The sequence below is a fragment of the Aquarana catesbeiana genome, linkage group LG12 (genome assembly GCF_042186555.1).
Source record: "Aquarana catesbeiana isolate 2022-GZ linkage group LG12, ASM4218655v1, whole genome shotgun sequence".
NCBI classification, from domain to species: Eukaryota; Metazoa; Chordata; class Amphibia; order Anura; family Ranidae; genus Aquarana; species Aquarana catesbeiana.
Window position 1 is genome coordinate 167,728,344 of NC_133335.1, and position 23,121 is coordinate 167,751,464.

Below are 23,121 nucleotides of genomic sequence, written 5' to 3' on the forward strand. Positions count from 1 at the left end.
TTGACACCACAAAGGCGCTTCTTGAAGATCTTTTATGTCAGGCCTTGCTCCAACCGTGCATATGTACTACAATCACCAATCATTTTATTGGAAACCCTGTACTCCAATGGAATACACTTTAAGCCTAGTTTCACACTACTATGATGCACTGCAAATTTGATCTTTTTTTTGTCCTGTGAGGTGCGAATTTGCCCTGCGTTTTGAGGCAGACAGCTGCAAATTTACCACAATTTTACCGCGAGTTTCAGGAGGCAGAAAGTGAACTGTGTGCTGCGAGTTTACTGCAAGCTCAATTGAAGCCTATGAAGATAAAATTCGCACAGCACCATAGGAATTCGGATCGCCCCCACAGTCACACACACAGGACCCTTTTTTCCCCCTTGCACTAAATTCACAATGTATAGATGTGAACCAAAGCCATGGAATATTATGCTTTTTACATGACCTGCGAATCTGTGTGTCCCTAAACGCATCAAACTCGCGGTAAATTTGCATCAGTGTGAACCCAAGCTAAAGGTATTTTTAAATATGACAGTGTCACAGATGACTTGATATCAACATCCTGCACTACTTTGATCTGACTTTGATACAATGTCAATGCCAGAGAGTGTAAAAAGTCACAAAGTCAGATTGCAAAGTTGCACTGAAAGTCACGTAACTTTGGAATCGGGCTAATGTCTAAATAAGTGGTCATCAACCTTTCGGGCCTCACAGACCACTAAACTCACAATTTTGAATCCCACGGACCACATGAATTTTACATGCCTTATACACACACACGATACTCTGGTTCTCAGCCTCCCACCCCTTGGATCACACTATTGGCTCTCTGCTCCGCCCCCTGGCATCACACTGCTGCCTTATACACACAATGCTCAATGCCCCCCCCCCCCCCTGCATCACACTGCTGCTTTACACAAGCCCATCATTGGATCTCTCCTCCTTAACCAGCCATGTGCTCAAGCTCCGTGCTTCCCAGCATGTGATAAATGCTGCCATTGGAAGTCCCCTCCTCCACCTCCCACATTCTGCACTACTCCCAGTGCCTCCCACTCTGAGGTTCACAGGAGCTGGAACTACAGAGGAGGCATCGGGGAGTAGTGACTGTCAGCGCACATTGAGTATACATCCACCACAATGTTGATTTGCGGCAGAACCCCTGTGGACCAACAACATTTTCTCATGGATCATCAGTGGTCCACGGACTACTGGTTGGCGACCACTGGTCTAAATCACAGGAGTAGCTGCAATTTGCAACGTTACTGTGCTGACCAACAAGAATCTCTCCTTGAAAAAGAAAAAAAAAAAAAAAAAAAAAAAAAAAAACTCAATTTAGATTCCCACTGGTCAGCATTTTCATGTGGCTGCACTGACCATCACCACTGCCTGCATTTTGATTCTACACAGCCACCAGGTCTATGAAGTAAAGATTCAGAGTATGTGGCTCATTACAGCAACTGGAGGGAGCAGCAGGAAAAATGGCACAGGACTAGTGGGGTGGTGAGGGTTTTTGGAACTTGCAATAAAAACCTGACATTTTATTCAAAACACTAAAGGCCACATTTACACCTCAGCGTTTTGGAGCTTAAAGCTCCAAAACGCTGGAGGAGAAAAAAAAATAAATTATTCTCTATGGAGACGGTTCACATCTCCACTCCAAGTCGCCTGAAGTTCAAAAAAGTTCTGGAGCTTCTTTTGTAGCTCGAATCGGGCAGATTTTTAACACGTTTTAATTCCCCTAGAAATTAATGGAAATGCACCATTTGCAGTTCTGTTGCGCATTTTTGCACAATTTTCTGCTTAAATGAAAGATATAAAATAGTAATATGCGATTATAAATGTAAAAAAAAAAAAAAAAAAAAATACACAACTAAAAAACAAATAATGTGTAATACATAAATAACAATTTACCCCCTAACCTTAAAAAATAAAATTACTAATATAATAAAACATCCAAACCCGGAAAAAAATTAATGTATTTTATTTTAATTATTTTTTTTATGGGTTAGGGGTTATTGCCTAGTATTCATGAAGTAGTAGTAACAAAACAAAAAAAAACAAAAAAAACCCACCACACACACACACACACACACACACACACAACCCACCCTAACCCCTTATCCTATTAAAATAGAATAATGGATTAAAAAATAAAAGCTAAAAAGCTGAAATACCTAGCAACAAATTATGCAACAGATGAGATTTTTCTCTATTGGCCAATAAAAAAAAAAAAAAAAAAAAAAAAAAAAAAAAGGTGAAATAGGGAAAATATACACAGGCAACCCCAAAAAATTAGGCAAGGAATACATAAGTGGAAAAAAATAAAATGTAGAACCAAGAAGGTGGGAGGCAAAATGATAAAACATGAGGAAGGAAAGAAGTAACACCAAGATAAGGGAAGACAGAAAGATTAAAAGGAAGTCAGATATGATGGCAATCTCTAATGACTCATCTCAAGGGAAGCCAATCCTGCCTCTACCTATAAACTGCACCTCTACTTTTGCCATTAGCTCACAATTATCTTAGGTGTCACATGCCCCTCCCTTTTAGGCCTCATGCACACTAGACGTTATAAAAAACGCCAGTAGCTGTGCAGCGAATTAATGTTTTTGCAATTGCGTTTTTTAGCATTTTTGCGGCGTTTTTTTTCCCCAATGGGTCGAAAACATCAAAAAACGCTGGTGAGCCTCGTTTTTGAGCGTTTGCGTTTATCAGCGTTCGACTTTAGAGCGCTTTTACAGCTGAAAAACTCCTCAGAACCCACTAGTTTTGGTTTTTTTTTCTTAAAGTAAAAAAAAAGCCCCAGCCTATGTGGCATGGACACAATACGATAACATGATGGGGAGTTTATTGACTGTAGAAAAAAAAAAAAAAAAAAAAAAAAAACGTCTTAAGCCAAAAACAGCTGCTGTAAAAACGTCCAGTGTGCGTGAGGCCTAAGATTGTAAACTCTCACAAGTAGGGCTTATCCGTTTTTCTTCCACTGAATTGTATTAGAACTGTACTTTGTAAAGCGCTATGCAAACTGTTGGTGCCATTTAAACTCTATTTAATAATTAGATTAGCAATCACTGCTAAACATTTCTTTTTGCAATGTATAGAGTAAGACTAAAGGGCAGATGAATGTGCAGCCACGATCTAGTAGAATTCAGGTCTATGTTTAGCCTATGGAAATGGACAAGGGAGTGCAATTTAGACCTCTGATGCTGGTTTAAATGGGTTCTAAAAGCCCAAGCGTTTTTTTCAGTGACCACAGCACATGCCCTGCAGGGGGTGCACGGGGAGCGTGCAAACGCGTCTATCGACGGCCTACCGGCAAAGCAGATCCGCACTGTAGCCGTCATTCAGCTATAGCATGGATCTGCAGGGGAAACATGCTGGTATTGAGGTGTTTAATGTGCATGTAACCTTAAAAAGTCCCCCACTGAAGCCAAGTAGTAGCAATAATATGAGCCACTAATGAGCCACTAATGAGTCACTTGGCTGTTATTACAAGCAGCGGAAAGGGGTGTCCGCCCCCCCCCTCCCCCCGCCGCTTTGTCACTTAACCGGGCTCTCCCGTCCTACGGGAGGCCTGAGCAAGCAGCCGGCTGGCCAAAGCCGATGCTTTGTTCGGGTCTCGGATCTGGTAACCCGGAAGCAATGACATCACTTCCCGGATTACTGGCATCTTAAAGGCGCCAGTTTTTAAAAATATAAAAGTATTCAAAAACGCCGATCTTGATGTTTTGAATACTTTTAAGTGCAGAGGAGGGGTCGGGGGTCTTATAGAGTACCTGTTACTGCCTATTACTATCACAAGGGATGTTTAGAAAAAAAAAAAAAAAGAAAGAAGTGTAGAAATGTTTTTTTTATTAAAATGTACAGCATATCGGCACACAATTTCGACCTGAGAGGTGGCCGAAATATCGGTATCATGTCGGCAACGGAAAAACGATATTGGTCAATCCCTAGTTCTAATCCCTCTCCACTCTATCGAAGAAAAAAATAAAATAAAAAGTTTTGCCTTTAAACATTTTAGCCCCGGACCATTTGGCTGGCCAAAGACCAGAGCATTTTTTGCGATTCGGCACTGCGTCGCTTTAACTGACAATTGCGCAGTCGTGCGACGTGGCCCCCAAACAAAATTGACATCCTCCTTTTCCCCACAAATAGAGCTTTCTTTTGGTGGTATTTGATCACCTCTGCGGTTTTTATTTTTTGCGCTATAAAACAAAAAAGAGCGACAATTTTGAAAAAAAAAAACGCATTTTTTTAAAAACTTTTTGCAATAATAAATATCCCCAAAAAATATATAAAAACATTTTTTTCCTCAGTTTAGGCTGATACATACTCATCTACATATCTTTGGTATAAAATAAATAAATAAATCGCAATAAGCGTATATAGATTGGTTTGCGCAAAAATTACAGCGTCTACAAAATAGGGGATAGTTTTATGGCATTTTTATTATTCTCTGTGTGCCCCGAGCGATCGAGACCGCTGGGCACTCGCATTGGCTGGGGGCGCCCCCTAGTGGCCACAGGGCGAGGCGACGTTACATAACGTAGTTTCGCCTAGCCGTGCCATTCTGCCACAGTACAACTGCGGCGGCTGGTCGGCATGTGGTTAAGTTATACTGCAGCAAGGTGGCTCATCTGCTCAAATTGCCATAGGTGTAAGTCGTTCACGCCCGCGGTGATCTAATTCATTTCAGAACCGATAAGTCTAAAGAGCCAGGCCAATGATTTCTGGCCTGGACTTGCTGATCGGTTCTGGCGAGAATGACAGCGCCTCCTCTATCTGTGTAATGTAAACACAGGTAGAGGAAGTGATGTCATCTCCCCTTGTGGAGCCCTTTTCAGTTCGAGTGAGACGACATCTACAGTGATTACACCAACACTACACTGGCACCAGTAGACGTAGGCACACTCAACACCCTGATCGTCGCGCCCCCCCCCCCCCCCCCCCCAAGCTAACCCTTTCACTCCCTGTCACAGTGTCACCAAGTGCAGTTTTCTGATTTTTTACTGATCACTGTATTGGGGTCACTTGTGACACTAAACAGCATTAGGGCAGTTAGCGGTAGATAGGTTTAGGGTACCCGCCATATAGTCCTCAAATGTTTAACCCCTTGATCACCCCCAGTTAACCCCTTTTACTCCCTGTCACAGTGGCATTAGTATAGTGTACAGATCTTTTTTCTGATCACTGTATTAAGCCCCGTGCACACGATCCGAAAATCGTACGAAAAATGCCGCATTCAAATCGATCGTACGATGATCGGAATGTTAGTAAAGAGATTTCGAGAGCCGATCGGGACAGTTCATCCAATATTATTCTATTGGACATGCACGGAAATTTTTATGATACGATTTTCGTTTAATCAGTACACCTATCATTCAAAAATGCAATACAAATGCATTACAACACATGACATCACTTCCAAATTTTTATGCTGTCGTACGGGAATTTGTGACTTTAGTAAACTCATCAGATTCGACGTGAGATTAGCATGCAAAAAAAAACCAAAAAAAAAACAAAAAAACGGACGATCATTCATCCGATAATCGGATCCTGTGTACCGGGCATTAGTATCACGGGTGACACTAGTTAGCGTCAGTTAGTGTCAGCTTCATTTGGCTTCAATCCCAGACAGCCTCAGATTTCAACCCTGATGATTGCCAGTAGCACTAACACACACCATACACCTCCCTTACTAGAATAGAGTTTGAACGGATCAATATCTTTGATCTGATCAGAACTATACTAGCGTCCAAGAGTGTTCCCAAAAATGCGGCGTTAGCAGGATCAGCCAAGACACCTGCCAGCACCTGCATTTAGCCTCTCCGCCCAGCCCACCCAAGTGCAGGATCAGTAGATCACTGTCACTTCCAAAACACAGCACACAAAATTGCAGCGTTAGAGTCACAACCGATTCCTGCTAGCACTAACAGTTTATTTTGTTTTGTAGCGATTCAAGCAGTCTGACAACCAGGTGCTTTTTTTTTTTTTTTTACACCTGTGAGTCACACTAGGTACCTATAAATTTAGGGGCCAAAATGTCCAAACAAAGAGCAGCGGCACCCTGACAGATGGCACCGACAACGAAGTAGTGGTTCCTGCTAAGGTTAGGAGTACCCGACCCCGTTCTTCTGTTGCTGAGGTGCAACAACCGCAGGGTTCTCGTATGCAGCAGAGAGCCAGTACTAGTGTCGCTCAACCTTCTGGTGAACTGGCAAGCACCAGCGGCCTAGTACATCCTGGTCGTAGATGTAGACAAACCAGCAGTGCAGTATCACTTGGTGACATGGCAAGTCCCATAAATGCAATTCAAGCTGGTGCGGTGTCTAGCAGCCACCAAGAATACAAAGACAGGCCTGTAGAGCCCAAAGTGCCCTTCCTGATGTGCTTGCAAATCCTAATGGGCAGCCCACCACTTCTGCAGCGCCCGTACCCATTCAATAGCCCACCCGGAATTCAGGTAGAAACAGCTAATTTTACTTTCCCTGACTATTATAAGCAGTTTTTCATGGAAGCTCTGTACAGATCTATTGTGGACCAAAGCAGTTTACACCCTGGTAAATTTATCGCCGCAGATCCAAAATGTCACTCTTGCCAGAGAATTTTGCTGGAAACCTACAACGGTTCCCTTTCTGGACCTATCACTCCTCATGGGCATTACTAAAAAGAGTCATATTGGTCCACTGACCCAATTCACCATATGTCCGTGTTCTCTGTTGCCATGGCCAGGAATAGATACGAGCATATCTCACGGTTCCTGCATTTCAATAACAACAAATTCTGTTGTCCTCAGGGTGACCCTGAATATCATCGGCTCCACCAAATTCGGCCCTTTGTAAATAACTTCAACCAAAAATTTGCAGCCTTGTATATGCCCCAACAAGCTTTCTGCGTTGAGGAGTCCCTGATTACGTTTTCTGGCCGCCTGGCTTTCAAACAGTATTTCCCCAGCAAGCGTGCCAGATATGGGGTCAAAATGTATAAGCTCTGTGACATGGCAACAGGCTATACATGTAGTTTCTGGATTTATGAGGAAAAAGATAGTGTGTAGCCCCCCCCCCCCCCCCCCCCCAACTGTCCAGACTACATAGGGAGCAGTGGCAAGATTGTTTGGGACTTGATGTCACCCTTATTCGGAAAGGGGTACCATTTATACATGGACAATTACACAAGTGTGCCACTTTAGTCACCTTTTTGTTTCTGGAATTGGCCCATGTGGCACCATGCAATCTAATCGTCGGGGCTTCCCCCAACCGCTTGTAGATTCCCGACATAGACCCTTTCACACTGGGGTGGTTTTCAGGCGCTTTAGCGCAAGAAATAGCCTCTTCTAAGCACCTGAAAACCGCCTCGGATTCCATTGTGTCCTTTCACAATGGAGCGGTGCACTTGCCAGATGGGGGGGAAGAGTCCTGCAAGCAGAATCTTTGAGGCGGATTGGAAATGCTGTATACAGCACTCCCAAAATGCCCCTTCCCATTGGAATGAATGGGCAACGCTTTCAAGCACCTTAAAAGTGGTGCAAAACGGGAGTATTTTAACCCCTTTTTTGGCCAAAAAGCAGCGCTTTACTGCAAACGTGGCCCTAGTGTGAAAGGGGTCTTAGACTGGGGGGGAGAGCCTGCTTGAAGTGTAATAAATTGCTTGCAGTGAAGTGGGAGGGACACACGGAATGTTTTCGCTCTGTCTTCCACTCATGCAGATACGACTGTCCAAATTACAACGGCGACTGGTGTTGTTGAGAAGCCCCTCTGTATCCTCAAATACAACCTTAAACATGGGAGCGGTGGACTTCAACGACCAGATGATGGCTCCGTACTTAATTGTCCATAAGGCCAGACGCTGGTATAAAAAAAAAAAAAAAAAAAAAAAGCATCTGTATACTTATTTCAATTGGCTCTGCTGAACTCTTATGTGCTATACAAAGTGTCAGGAACAAGTGGATCCTTCCTAAAATTCCAGGAAGAGCTCATTACATCCCCTTTGTTTCCAGGAGATGCTGTGCCCCAAATTCACAACCCAGATGCAGTGAGCCGGCTGCATGAGAGATATTTTTTAAATGTCCTCCGTGGTACCTCTACTCAAAGATGATGTTGTGTCTGTAGAAAACAGATATAGGTGTGACACCCGCTATTATTGTCCCTCCTGTCCTGGCCAACCTGGTCTTTGCATCGGTGAGGGCACACTTTCACACAGGTGTTAGATGGCCATCGCTGGAACGTTTACAGTTAAAAAGTGTAAAAAAAAAATTTATATATATATATATATATATATATATATATATATATTTTTGACGTTTTATTGTTCTTACTGTTTTACTGTATTTGATGCTATACTGTAATGTTTTGTTACTTCGTTTTATCGGGTTTGCTTTGCAGGTATATCATTCTACTGTTTTACTGTGATTTATGCTATACTCTATGTTTTATTGCTAAAGCAGAACTCCGGCCAAAACATTTTTTTCCATGTCCTTGTTGCTGATCTCCTATCATCACCAACTTTGCCATCCAAGTTCTTCTGAGCTCTGTAGTTCCTCTGTAATAGGCTGCTGAACTTGCTGAAAAAACGTTATTGCCTTGTGACTTCCTGTTTGTAAAACCGCTGGCTTCTATCCCTCTCCTAAGCTCAGTTGTAGTCTTCTGAAAACGAGCAGGGAAGAAGCAGACATGTTGAGGGCAGAAGGGGTCTCACAGCCCCCGGTCTATGCCACCCATGGAGGAGGAGTCCTTCTGCTCTACGTCTGCCAGTCACCGCCCCTCCACTCTGACCCTGCTGCACCGCCCCCTATCTCCGTGCAGAGTGGGGATTATCATCAGTAATTACTTGCATGACACAGCGGGGATCTCCGGTTGTGTCAGGTATTGTTATATGAGAACACCGATCGTTGATATCCCGCCGTTACAGGAACAGTGCACTGCCAATCTTACGACGGGGGCGGGGCATCAGCGATCTGTGTTCTCACATACAATACCTGATACAGCCGGAGATCCGCGCTGTGTCATACAAGTCATTACTGATAATAATTCCCGCTCTGCACTGGTAGTCGACATTCTGCACTGTTGGTCCCCGACATGGTGGTCCCTGACATGCGGCACTGGTTTGGATTTATATTAAATGCATTACATTTATTAAATGCATTATTATATTAATATGCAATTATATTAAAATGCTTTGCATTTATAAGGCTGTAACCTATCATACTGTGTGTTATGTATGGCTTGCTGGCTGCAGAATGAGGGGTGTGATTTATGTTGAAGTGGGCGAGTTCACATTTACATGTACAAGCCTAGTGTACCTCTCACATTCACTCCCATCCCAAAGATTCATGGGAAATGTAGTCCGATTACAGTTAGAGAAAGAAGAGGATATGATGCAATCACTCTTCTACAAGATCCTCCCTGCCAGAAAAGAGGATGCATTTTTTGAATCACAGAGCAGACTTCCTGAAAATTCAATCTTTTAAACAGTAAGAAATTTCCCAAATGTAATAACGGTTTAGTGCAGGGGTGCCCAATCTTTTGAAGAGCGAGTACCACTTAAGCGACCATGTCCACTCTACTCTATGGGCCCTCCATTTTGATCCACCCAGACGGAAGGGAACGGATCCCCTCCTGTTTATGTTAGCGGATCGCACAAGTCCGTCTTACTTCTACCGCCCCATAGAGGTGAATGGATAGTACGACTGGGTCGGACTGATCGTGTGAAAGGGGCCTAAGGCTACATTCACACTGATGCGCTGCGGTTTACCCAAACTGCGGGAGTAGGGCAGTGCACCTGTGGCTTTCCAGTGGGTTAGGTGAATTTTGCCATAGACTTCTATTATATCCTACAGGTGTGGTGCACTTTCTGAAAGCACCCCAAACCCGCAGGTAATAACAGAAGTCTATGGCTCAGTGCAGGTAACCCGCATGTGCACTGGGCTGCACCCAGATATGTATATTATATATACACACACACATTGTGATTTTAGTAATAAACTTACCTTTAATAACAGTATTTCACTCAGGTATTGCCGGCAGTTGCTGTCAAAGAGCAGAGTGCATTTGATATCACTCCGCCTGTGACAGGAGCTGGTGCTATACAGAAAGCAATGGCTTATATGGCTCTGCAGCGGAGCCTCTTGCTTCCTCTACCACCGACTTTATTCACAACACTGATGCTCTGGGATAGAGGGTTGGCAATCCGCGATCTGTGCTTCCTCACCCACCATCCCAGAGTAGGAGGTCCTGGGCCACATCAGAGGGCTCCGTGGGCCACTGGTTGGGCACCCCTGGTTTAGTGTTTTGTGTAGGGGGGGTGAAGTAATGGGGGATTATTTGAAAATCCCGGAGTTCTGCTTTAACCATTGTTTTTGGCTTTGCAGGTACGCCATTCAGCTGCAGCACCGATTTGTTTACAGGGTTTGCTCTCACGATAGGTAAACCTGTGACTCCAGCGCTGTAGGAGGAGATTTCACCACCACTGTTAAAAAAATAGAACATATATGCTGAAGTATGGGGGCAGGGGTGGACATAGGTGTGGATCGGCATATATTTTTATTTACTTTTCTTGGCAGAGATTTCTTCATCCACATCAATCAATGTGAATGGAGGAATCGGTTAGGTTCTTTTTTTCGTTCAGCCCAAAAAAAATAAAGAAACGGTGCATGTATGCCCATCATTAGAAGTGAGTGGATGCAGGGCGGTATTCTAAGGAAGGGCATACCAACAATCAATGTAAATGGAGGAATCGGTTAGGTTCTCTTTTTTTTTTTTTTATTTAACCCACAGGCTGCATGAAAAAAATAAAAATAAATACATTACAATATATGCCCAACAAGGCCCGACTACGTACTGGTATGTTGCTGGACTTTGAGTGGTTATACCGGATTGATGCCTGCAGGTTTTAGGTATCATCTTTCTCAGCCGGCTTTCATGTAAAAGCAATCCTAGCAGCTAATTAGCCGCTAGACTGCTTTTACAAGCAGTCCCCCCTCCCCTCCCAATGTCTTCCATGGGTTTCTCGGGCTCTCCTATCACACCAGAGAAAAATTGCAACGCCCATTTTATTCTGTAGGGCCGTCGCTTAAAAATATATAATGTTTGGGGGGTTCAAAGTAATTTTCTAGTAGGGGTGTAACGGATTAAAAAACTCACGGTTCGGATCGTACCTCGGATCAGGAGTCACGGTTCGGATCAAAAAAAAAAAATCTCCCCCACTCTAATATCTACAATCTCCCCCACTGTAATAATATATTAGCGGGTATATTGGCAGGGTATTGGCAGGGCATTGCAGAGTATTGGCACTGCTGCCATCCGAACTCTCCCCTCCACTGTACAGATCAGTACATAGAGGGGAGAGAGGAACTGGCGTCATGACGCCGGTTTGTTACAAGTGATCGCTTGACGGAGCGATCACGTGGTAAACAGCCGCCGGGTGTACCAAGATGGCCGCCGCTCCGGAGCTAGGCCAAAGCCGCGGCCTTTCCTATGGTCGAGCCCACAGAGCGCTCCGCGAATCGCGGGTGTCCCAATCCACGGAGGTTGATCCGTACAGATCAAGGATCGATGATGATCCGTTGCACCCCTATTTTCTAGCAAAAATGTTTGATTTTTGCACGTAAACAAAAGGTGTCAGAAAGAGCTTGGTGGTTAGAAGAGTGGGTGATATGTGGCCTAAAATGCCAGGACAGTTCAAACCCCCTCAAATGACCGCTGTTTGGAAAGTAGACACCCCAAGCTATTTGCTGAGAGGCATGTTGAGTCCATGGAATATTTTATATTTAGCCCAAGTTTCAGAAAAACTACCAAAAGTTTTATTTTTTATTTTAAATGTATTTTTTTTTACACAAATTTGCCACTAAATGATATATTGCTCACACATGCCATGGGTATATGTGAAATGACACCCCAAAATACATTCTGCTGCTTTTCCTGAGTACAGAGATACCACGTGTGAGACTTTTGGGAGCCTAGAGTCTAATAGACCCCAACACCGTACCCAAACAAAATTGACGTCCTTTTTTGCCCCACAAATAGCCCTTTCTTTCGGTGGTATTTTTTTTGTTGTTGTCATTTTTCAATCACTTGTGACAAAAAAAAACAAAAAAAAAAAAAAAACAAAAACAAAAAACAAACATTCAATGGGCTCAACATGCCTCTCAGCAAATTCCTTGGGGTTTCTATTTTGCAAAAAGGGGTAATTGGGGGGGTGGGGTGTACTGCCGTCATTTTAGCACCTCAAAAATGATAGGCAGTCAAACTAACAGCTGCGTAAATTCCAGAAAATGTACCATAGTTTGTAGACGCTATAACTTTTGCGCAAACCAATAAATATACGCTTATTAAATTTATTAATAAAGACATATATTACAATATTGTAGAAAATATTTTTTTCCCCAAAATTTCAGACTTTTTTCGTTTATATTGCAAAAAATAAAAATCCCAGTGGTGATCAGATACCACCAAAAGAAATCTCTATTTGTGAGAAAAAAAAGAACGCAAATATCGTTTGGGTGCAGACGGAAAAAAAAAAGTCAGCAGCTGCTGACTTTTAGTCCTCATGCACACGGACGTTTTTACAGCTGCTTTGAGCTTTTTTTGCAGCTTAAAAAGGCCTGTCTATGTTAGTCTATGGCTTCATGCCCACCTAGGCGTTTTTGAGCTGCAAGTGGCATAGGCGTTTTTAAGCTGTAAAAAAAACCCAGGACCAGTGGGTTCTGAGAGACGTTTTTCAGCTGTAAAAACGCTCTAACGCTGAAAAACGCTCAAAAACGTCATTCACCAACGTTTTTTAGCGTTTTTGATCCATTGAGAAAAAAAAAAAATTTGAAAAAAAAAAAAAAACGCTCAAAAATGCTAAACGCGGAAAAACGCTCAAAAACGCTATTGCAAAAACGCTGAAAAAAGTTTAAAAAAAATCACTGCAAAGATACTGGCGTTTTCATAACGTTTTTTTAACAGCCTGTGTGCATGAGGGCTTAATATACGGACCCTTACCTGTCCAGTGAGCCCGCAATGTCAGCACCCGAAGCCGATAGCCGTCTGGCGTGCAGATGCCGGCATCCTTACTAAGGCTTCACAGCCTTTTTCCTACTGCGCATGCGCGAGTGTCGCTGCGCTTTGTGAATGGTCCCTGCTGTCTTTTGGGACCTGTGTGTCTCCCAGAAGGCAGCAGGGGAGCGGCTGGACTTTGCATAGTTCGCCACCCAAGAGTGCAATGCTCTTTCCCCGGAAGGGGGAGCAGATACCTGGATTTGACAGGTACCCTCCCCCCCCAAATGTGGCACCAGGGGGGGCGCAATACGATCTGCGATAGTTCCATTTCTGGGTGGAACTCCGCTTTAAGGGGGTAAAGCCTTCTGGTCCTTAACCGGAAGATTTTCCCCCTTAATGACCAGGCCATTTTTTTCGATATGGCGTCGCTTTAACTGACAATTGCGTGGTTGTGCGACACTGTACCCAAAACAAAATCCCCCCCCCCCACAAATAGAGCTTTCTTTTGGTAGTATTTGATCACCTCTGTGGTTTTTATTTTTTGCGCAATAAACAAAAAAAGGGAAGAGGAGGAAGAAAGAAGAAAGAAAGAAGAAAATTAAAAAAAAAGAAATAAATATAATAATTTCTTCCTCAGTTTAGGCGGTATATATTCTTCTACATATTTTTGGTCAAATAAAAAAACTGCAATAAGGGTATATTGATTGAAATGCACAAAAGTTATAGTGTCTACAAGATAGGGAATAGATTTATGGCTTATTTTTTTTTTTTACTAGTAATGTCAGTGATCTGCGCTTTTTAGCGGGACTGTGACATTGCAGCAGACAGATTGGACACTTTTTGGGAACCAGTGACATTACAGTAATCAGTGCTAAAAATATGCACAGTTATTGTACTAAGGACACTGGCAGGAAAGGGGTTAACATCAGGGTTGATCAAGGGGTTAAATGTGTTCACTGCAGGTGTGTTTTCACTGTATGTGGTATGGGCTGCCTGGGGAAACACACAGATCCATCTTCCTGCATAGCAGAAAGACAGGATCTGTATGATCTCCCCTGTCAGAACAAAGATTTGCCTTATTTACACAGGCAGATCACCGATATGTCACTGCAGAGAATGATCGCTGGTGGCCGGTAGACACTGAGTCCGCCCCACCCATTCAGTGGGTTTGCTGGCCAATGGGTGCCCGCAAACTAGAGTTCCCAAGCCGACGTACAACGGTGATTCGCAGGAACGAGCCGACCCGCCGCAGTACAATGATGGCGGCTGGTCGGCAAGTGGTTAAAGTAGTTCTAAAGCCTTAAGGTTTTTTACCTATATGCATTCTATATGCAGCGCCTCTCATTGCCGTCTCCCTCCTCATTGGGCTGCTGTCAATCTAATGCTGTGAAGATGGAGCGGGGCCGAGCCACCCACTCTGTGTCAATAGATGCAGATAGGGAGGCTCGAGAGCAGGCCTGCATGGGTGCCCCCCATAGAAAGTGGGTTTCCATGGGGGCACTCAAGCATCGACGGGGGGCTGCAGAAGAAAAGGATTGAGGCTGCTATGTGCAAAATTATTGCACAAAGCAGGGAAGTACGACAGGTTTGTTATAAAAAAAAAAAAAAAGTTAATATCACTTTAAGTTTATTATGCACTCCAGTGTCGTACTTCTAACATTAGGAATACTTTTGTTTTATAAAGCTAAAACATTAAAAAGGGGGGGGGGGGGATGTGCTCTATGCTTCTCTTTTGAAGTTGAACTACAAATTCACCAAAAATCCTATGCATGTAAATATAAAGTGTTAAGACACTACATGACTACATGTTTGTTTTCTTGCGGGGCTTTCTTACAGTTTTACGTTTTTACCTTCTGATGTAAAACTGACCATTTTTCCTCTAGATACAGACACCTGGAATCGGTCTCCGTGACCAGTCAATGAAACGCAGAAGATGCATTGGTCTCAAAATAGAGCTGAAACAACTAATCAATTATGAAATTAGTTGATTACTATTTTCATAATTGATTAATTGGCCAGTAACACAATGGGGTTAAAAAAATAAATAAATAAAATGAGCAAATCGCTACTGTAAATATTACCTTCACAGTTCTACAGTAGTGATTATCTGCTTTTTTTGTACTATAAAGGGCTAATTTTTGTTTTTTTAACCCCATTATGTTAAACGTCTTAGACCTGGTTCACATCTGTGTTTTTTGGTGCTTTTTGCATTAACGCACTACAGTTCATTTACATGGCTTCCTAATGGGACGCGTTCACATCTATGCTTTTTTCAGCTGCGTATTTGGAAAAGGTCAGGGATTTTTAATGCAAAACGGTGCTTTTTTTAGTTCAATATACCGTATTTATCGGCGTATAACACGCACTTTTTTCCCCTGAAAATCAGGGGAAAATCGTGGGTGCGTGTTATACGCCGATCCCCCGCCGATTGTAAGCTTTTCGGTCGCTCTCAGCGGCTTTTAGCTTTTCTCGGCGGCTTTGAAAATGGCGCCGCCGTTCTCGCCCGCCTTCGGCCATTCTCGGCGGCTCTCGGCGGCTTTCGGGAATTCTCGGCGGCTCTCGGCCATTCTCAACGCCTCCCGCAGTCCCAAGGGAGCCGCCGAAAGCCGAGTGCGTCCAAGAGCCGCCGAGAATGGCCAAAAGCGGTGGCGCCATTTTCAAAGATGCACAGACTACAGATGGACACGGACAAGGCTGCAATGGGGGACAAGGCTGCAATCGGGGACAACACTACAGATGGACACTGATGAGGCTGCATTGATGGGCATTTAAATGTAAGTTTTTTTCCTTAAACTTCCCTCCTAAAAGTTTTTTTCCTTAAAATTCCCTCCTAAACTTGGGGTGCGCGTTATACGCCGGCGCGTGTTATACGCCGATAAATACGGTACTTCAATGGAGAAGCTGCTGAAAAGCATGTAATGCTTTTTTGCAGCAATTTGTGTTTTTTAATCTGCCCAACAAACTGGCCCAAAAAAAATGCAAAAAAGGCAAATCGTAGCAAAATCACGTCCGCAAAAATCAAAAACGCACAGCAAAAAGCACTGCAGAAACACATCAAAAGCAAACTGAATAGGTGTGCACCGAGCTTTATGCTGGCCACATGGATCAATTTTCAGGTGAGAATATTCCGACAATAAATCTTTGTACATTCGCTGAAAGAATGTTGTTTGAAATTTTCACTTGTTTTTAACATTCTGTTTTTAAAATAATTGTAATTTCTGAACGAAAACCACATACACTGTCTGAAAATTCCTTTGACCAAGAAGTTTTCTATTATTTCCAAATTTTACCGTTACTGAGGTTGAAAATGAACGTCGATTTGACCCCACTAACGATTAGAAAAATCGAACAAACGTTCTTAAAATTACATTTTTTTTTAAGAAAGACATTGTTTTTTGTTTTTAATAAAAAAAAATTTGATCTCTGAGTCTATTTACCAGATTCACCCTTTAATAGTAGATATCCTCTATAATAGTATATACAGTATACATCTCTCCTCTAATAGTATATACAGTATATCTCTAATAGTGTATATACAGTATATCTCTTCTGTTTGTCATTCTCAGAGTGGATAAGATTTTACTCCCTAACCATATAGTTGGTTATTTATATTTACCACTGCATAGAGATATTTAAGAATAAATTGCTTTAAAAAAAAAAAAAAAAAAAAAAAAAACTTTACATATTAACTAAAATTATACACACTTTTTTTTTTTTAAGGTTATTAACCGATGAATCGATTAATCGAAACAATAAATCGGCCAACTAATCGATTATGAAAATAATCATTAGTTGCAGTCCTAGTCTGAAAAATATGTCCTCGTTTTGACTGTGGAGCTCCAATTTGTCAGCGAGGAGCTACTTACAGTTAATGTGCGCTTTACATCCAACAATGCACAAAATTCTGCACCCCCCTAAAATGTATTCCTTGAATATATAGCACCAGTGCAAGCCCTAGTGGAAGTTGCAATTCTAACTTTCAATATTTTTTTATTTTATTATTCAAACAAGACAATGTCATAGAAAGTACATTCAATAAACAATAAAAAACTTATAATTGAGAAATTAAGCATAGGCATCTGAATGTCCTTCCATCAGGATATGCCAAAATACAAAACCTCAAAACCTTAAACTGAGAAAAATATATTTGGTGGAAATATTGGTGAGGTTGACAAGATGTACTAACATAGAAGGATATCATTTGTTAGTGGCCAGGTCATGAAATAGGTTTCCGATTCTTTAGGGACTAGTTACATAGAATCCCAACGAGCCACTTAGACCTGTACTACTGGGAATGGTTATGGCACAGGGAAAAGGTATAGCGCAGGAACCAAGCAAGTTGCAATTCTAATTCGCTATCCAAATTACTGTCATGCAGTACTACCAAAGTCTATTCTTCCAGTGACATTTTATGAATTTCAGTGTAGCTGCAAAGCATCGCAAAAGTAGGATTCTCAAACCAGCAAAAAGGTAGGTGAATGTAATTATTTATTCCTCAAGGTATAGAAGTATAGGGCTTGGAGCTGCTGACTGGCTTTTAATGTGTTGCCAACTTCTCAGTAAATCTGGGTACACTTTGAGGAAATCGGAAGAAAATTTATATAGTGTACAGAATTGACATCCGATTCAGACTTTCCAGACAAAAACGTCCGAAGGAACAAATCCTCATATGTGAGCAGAGCTTACGTGAAAAATCAGATGCGAAAGACAGTGCATGATCAGAAACAAGGAAAAACAGGCGATTGTTTGTACGACTTTCTTATAGTGTACCCACCATTACATAACATTCCTGACATGTCACAGTACACACCTATTATTAAAAAGGAAAAAAATCTGTACCTCGTACCACAGAAAAAAAGTCCTTGAGCTCCAGTGAAGTGCCTCTGCCTAGGCTGAGCTGATGTCCAGTGTGCAGCTGGAGGATTGTTTTCCTGTCTCCCCTCCCACAGAGACCTTTAGGTTGCAACATTGCAACTTTTTAATAAGTCAGCAGGTGCTGGTCTGTGCAGACGTTTGTGAACACAGCCAAGGCCTGCACAGACATCAGGATCACACTATACTATATCAGAGCAAGCATTTCAGTTCAAAACCTAGATGCCGACCCTGGATGCATGAAACTAAGTTGGCTGTGACCTTTTGTAGATGAAGGTGTTGTCAGCGGAAGCACTGTGATATCTGAGAGGTAATAACATACCTGTGTTACACATTACTCAGCATGCTCTCCATTAACATGAAGGCCACACACACACTTGACATATTTAACACTGCTCTTAGGGGAGTCTAGTGTTTTTATTTTCTCTGCCTCTTAAAAGTAAAAAAAAAAAAAAAAAAAAAAAAAACACTGCCAGCATATTCAGGAGCCACAGGGTTTTGGTAGGAAAAAAAAAAAAAAGAAAAAGAAGATTGGCGCGTGTAAACACATCTAAACGTGCATGAACGCTAGATTCATTTAGCGCTTGAGCATTAATTCATTTCAATGGCTACAATTAATTATGACCAATAAAATAAATTTACGCACCTAAAACGCATTTCACTCATTTAAAAGTGTCAAACTTTTTAATTCTGGCAAAATGCTGCCGGGTGGAAAGGTATCTAGGCGACATGGCCAAAGCATCCATGCATGAGGCGGAAAAGACTACATCTCTTTTTACATCAAGTCCTCTTTATTCTGCCTAAAGGCATTAGATAACACTTGGGGTACAATCATTCTTCATGACAGATAGATATGGAAACACTATCATTTAGCTGCTACCTTATCTAATACTGACCATGTGCATTACAATCCGATTGCATGTTCTACTGCAGATTTATCAACAACTCTGCAGTACGAATCAGTTCACATCTATGCAGTTTGCATTTAATATGTTTCTGCAGTGATTTTTGCGGTGGTTTTGCAGTTTGAATGCTTTTTTTTGGTCAATTTGTGGTTGGGCAGTTTAAAAAAAAAAAAAAACACGCAAATTGCGGCAAAATCACAGCAAAAATGCAATACATGCTTTTCTGCAGCTTCTCTACTGAAGTCAATTGAACCAAAAAAGCACCGTTTTGCATTTATAGTCCCTGACCCTTTCCATATATATCAACTGACTCACTGCCTGTGATTAGCGCTGCGGAGTGCCAGCTTCCTAGCGGGCGTGGGCATGTGGAGTTATACACGCCTGAAGCTCATCATCATTCAAAAGTCACACAGTGCTCTCTCTTTGCCCATGTGATTGGTGCTGCAGGTGGAGAAAGCGCACACATGTGCAACTTTTGAACTAGGAAGAGCGTCCTCTTCTGTGATGCCAGCCCTCAGCATACAGAGCATCCTGGCAATTAGACAGAATAAGCAATGCTAACAATACGGGAGTTTTTCAGCCAGGCTTCAGGGGAGTCGCAAACGGCCTACAGGTAAAGCAGTTACAGCAACATGCAAACCTATGCAGTGCAAACCCAGCTGTGGGTAAATGCAAAATGATCCATTGGTGGTGGTGCTGCCTCTACACTGCAAGTGTTAATAGCTTGTTTTGTGTAGAAGAGGAAAGAAACAGTTTCACTTACCTAATCTTCTGCTACCCCACACTCTAGTGGTGGACTGTCCCTCGCTGTTATGTCCAGTGCAGGGCTGTGGACCCTGCTTCCATCTTAAAGACGTTAGGACCCTAGACCAGGGAGAACAAACTGCAGGGTGGGGGCAGTGGAGAGGAGTGATGGATCGGGTAAGTTAATCTTTTTTTTTTGGTATCCCTAAACAAAGACATGCAATTGATTCTGGAAGTGCGGGCACAGCCCCACTGCAAAGGGTCATTTTTTTAGGTTGCACAGAGTAAGGATTTAATGGCGAGTTCACACCAGATGCGCTGGCAGGTATTTCTAGCGCAGCCCCAACACATTGACAGAGTAAAAAGTCTCGCTTTCTATTGTGTCAGTTCACATGATGATAAAAAAAAAAAAAAGTGTACCATGTGCACTCCTTTTTTTCAGTATGATGGGCTGTGAAGCCAACCACTACATCACAACACTGCTGCGGTGCAGAGAACTATACCGATATGCCACTCCCGACATTCCACGGGTCTACACATACCAGAGGCGTTGGCACTTTTTGTTATTTCTTCAAAGAATACCAACACAAGGGCAAAAAAAAGAGCAAGCCCTACTGTCTTTCAGTGCAATATTGCACAGGCAAAACGGCTCCGCTGTCATACTGGACCCCCTTTGCATCTTCCAGGATAAAAGGAATGCATGCTAAAACAAAATGCAGCATGCCAATGCATTAACCTGTGCTCAATGCACATGTTGCGGTGTGAATGGACCCTAAAGGCACAGCGGTTTAGTGTACAGCAGCTGTCAGTTCTGCCAGCAGGGGGCAGTGTGATGTGCGTTTCAGCACATCACACACCACCTTCCCATTTTTTTTTAATTTTTTGGACTCAACTTTATTTGAAGGGTACAAAGCAACAATTTATTCATGTCACTGCACAGCAGCGCACAGTGACATTCGATTCTGTCCTGTACACTCCAATAAAATGCAGCATGACTGCATTTTATCGCAGGTCAGGCCTGCCCTGCATAGTGAACAGCACACATAGAAAAAGGTTATTTTCTGCGTCCTAGCAGTGACTGATGTTTTTCCAGTGTGGAAAAACACTGATCAATTCTGTTAATGTGATTGTAAATTCTAATTTTGAACTTGTACCTACAGATAAGCCTATAATAAGACGTACCTACAGGTAAAGTGAATATCTCCTAAACATGCCCTGTTTAGGAGATATTCACACAGGATGCAGCTGGTGACATCACCAGAATATGTGCTCTGAAGGGATGGTGCCTTACCTTCACAGCTTTGTGCCGCGGATGTCACTCCAGCGCGCATGTGTGGGAGTGACGTCATTGTGGTTTAGCCATTCATACAGCTGAAGCTCGTGAAAACAGAAGGAAGACTGGTCGAAGATGGAAGCCCTGTGAGCGGTTGAAGGGCTTCATTTTAAAAGGTAAATATTTCATAATATGCTAGTATGCCGTAGCCCTAAAAGGTGAATTTACCCTCTATACATTTCAATAGCAGTCATGTGACTCCCATCCATGGGCGTCCGCAGAACTTTTTTCGGGGGGGGCATCATGTTAGGGTCACCCATGCACCGCCCCTTTTCAACAATGTCATTATCACATTCTCATGGTCAGAGACTGCAGACGTAGTACAGTCCCTAGGATGAGTAATGGATAATGGCCAACAGGCCCTCTTACCAGACCCAGCGAAACTACAGCAGTGATTCCCCCGGCTGGATGATTGCTCACACTGGGTTCCCCCGGAGGTGACTCTGGTCAGTAGTGTAGCATGTCTGTACCCTGGTAGTGGCTCAGTCTCTCTCTCTCTCTCTCTGGTGGCGCTGGGCAGCGTGGCGCTCTCTCTCTGGTGGCGCTGGGCAGCGTGGCGCTCTCTCTCTGGTGGCGCTGGGCAGCGTGGCGCTCTCTCTCTGGTGGCGCTGGGCAGCGTGGCGCTCTCTCTCTGGTGGCGCTGGGCAGCGTGGCGCTCTCTCTCTGGTGGCGCTGGGCAGCGTGGCGCTCTCTCTCTGGTGGCGCTGGGCAGCGTGGCGCTCTCTCTCTGGCTTCCGTCCAGCACACTCCTCATTCTTTGTACTGTAGCACTCACTCCTTCAGCTTTTTTCCAGGCTGCAGTCTCTCAATTGAGCTGTAGCCTCCTCCCTGTGGAAAATGGGGCCGCCAATCTATGGGACTACATGTCCCATGATGCTCTCCTCTCCTAGTCTCCTTTGATTGGTCCTCAGTTATGGCCAATAGGGAAGGAACAGAGTGGGCAGGAAGCTGGGCGGGGAACCTGGTGAGAGTCGCCGTCTCTTCTCCCTGATGAGAGAAGGGGGGGGCGAGCAGGGGAAACCTCTGACAGCCCACAGCTTGCCTTTCTCCTGTCACAGAGACGCTGAGTTCTCTGCTGGACTGAGCAGGAAAAAGAGCCGAAGTCGAACTAAACTGATGGGGGGGCTTGACAGCACCTTGACGGTGTCACCCCACTGACAGGTGGCACCCGGGTGCGGGCTGCCCACACCCCGATAGCAACCCAACTGTACTGGATTTAAGATCCGATCCCTGATTCTGGGGGGGGGCGCACTTGAACCCCCTTGCCCCTACCTGCGGACGCCTATGCTCCCATCTCTTTCGCTCAACCACTGGCAAGGGCGGAATGTCACTTCCACTAATGGAATAAGGAAGGCTCTGATTGGTGGAAATGTCTGCGTCCACAAAGGCTCTGATTGGTGGAAATGTATGCGTCCACAAAGGCTCTGATTGGTGGAAATGTCTGGGTGCAGAGACTGATGGTAAAGCTCTCTCCTAGTCAATCAGATGGCATGCCCTGGCTGTGTAGAATTACAGATTGTGCCCGTAGTCCTGATTTGAGAGCGCTTACGCAAAAGGTGACAACGTCGCTACCGCACTGCAATCAGGGCTGCAAGTGTTGTCACCCTCCTAAAGGAAGTGCTGTTAATAGTAGGAGGAAAATAAACATACTGTAAATGAGAAGCTATGAGGAGAGGGGGGGGTTAAAGGCATGAAAAGAGATATATACAGACACAGATGTGTATACAAACAATAGAGAGTGTCAGAGACTGTACACCACACAGGGGCCCCAGAAGAAGACGTCCAATGAGGAGCCGGGCTGGGATAGGAGCAGTGAGTCACCCAGTCAGGTGAAGAAGGGACAGAAGGAAGCCCTGTGATAAAATCCGAGCAGGAGGACAATGCTGGGAAGGCAGTGGGGGGTGACAGGGGACTCCTCTGAGGTCCCGGGTGGACGGGGCAGCGGGAGCGAAGCTTTCTACCTACCGGAGTCTGGAGCGCGAGTCCGCCTTGTTTTTCCTGAACGTCTCGAGCCCTGCAAACTTCACTCAGCCCTGCTGCGCGCTCACGTGAGGGGAGTTACGCGCGTGACTCAGCTGCTCCTACGCATGCGCCGCGGTTGACGCCGAAGCTCAAGCGGCCATCTCTGATGGGGGAACCAGGAGCTTCGCACATGGACGACAACTGATGGAACACCGGGCAAGAAAGACACGTGACCTCCCTCAGAGCAGCCAGGGAGAGAGGGGAGGGACCTTGTCACTAGACAGTCAGGGAGGCGTGGCCGGGCCCCGGGGGTCAGCGCAGCGGCAGC

The 23,121-nt window shown here is 43.9% G+C and overlaps 1 protein-coding gene across 4 annotated transcripts in view; it reads right to left on the bottom strand.

The window, feature by feature from the left end:
• The window catches only part of PRPSAP1 (phosphoribosyl pyrophosphate synthetase associated protein 1), a 100,922-nt gene extending 78,003 nt beyond the window's left edge, over positions 1-22,919 (bottom strand). For 2 of the 4 annotated variants that reach the window (XM_073606192.1, XM_073606190.1), the window contains exon 1: positions 22,797-22,908. The gene's annotated coding sequence lies outside the window, so the exon portion shown is untranslated. Of the gene's footprint in view, positions 1-22,796 lie in introns of all 4 variants that reach the window. The other 2 variants (XM_073606191.1, XM_073606193.1) reach the window with 2 other exon arrangements.
• Between the last annotated feature and the right edge of the window lie 202 nt (positions 22,920-23,121).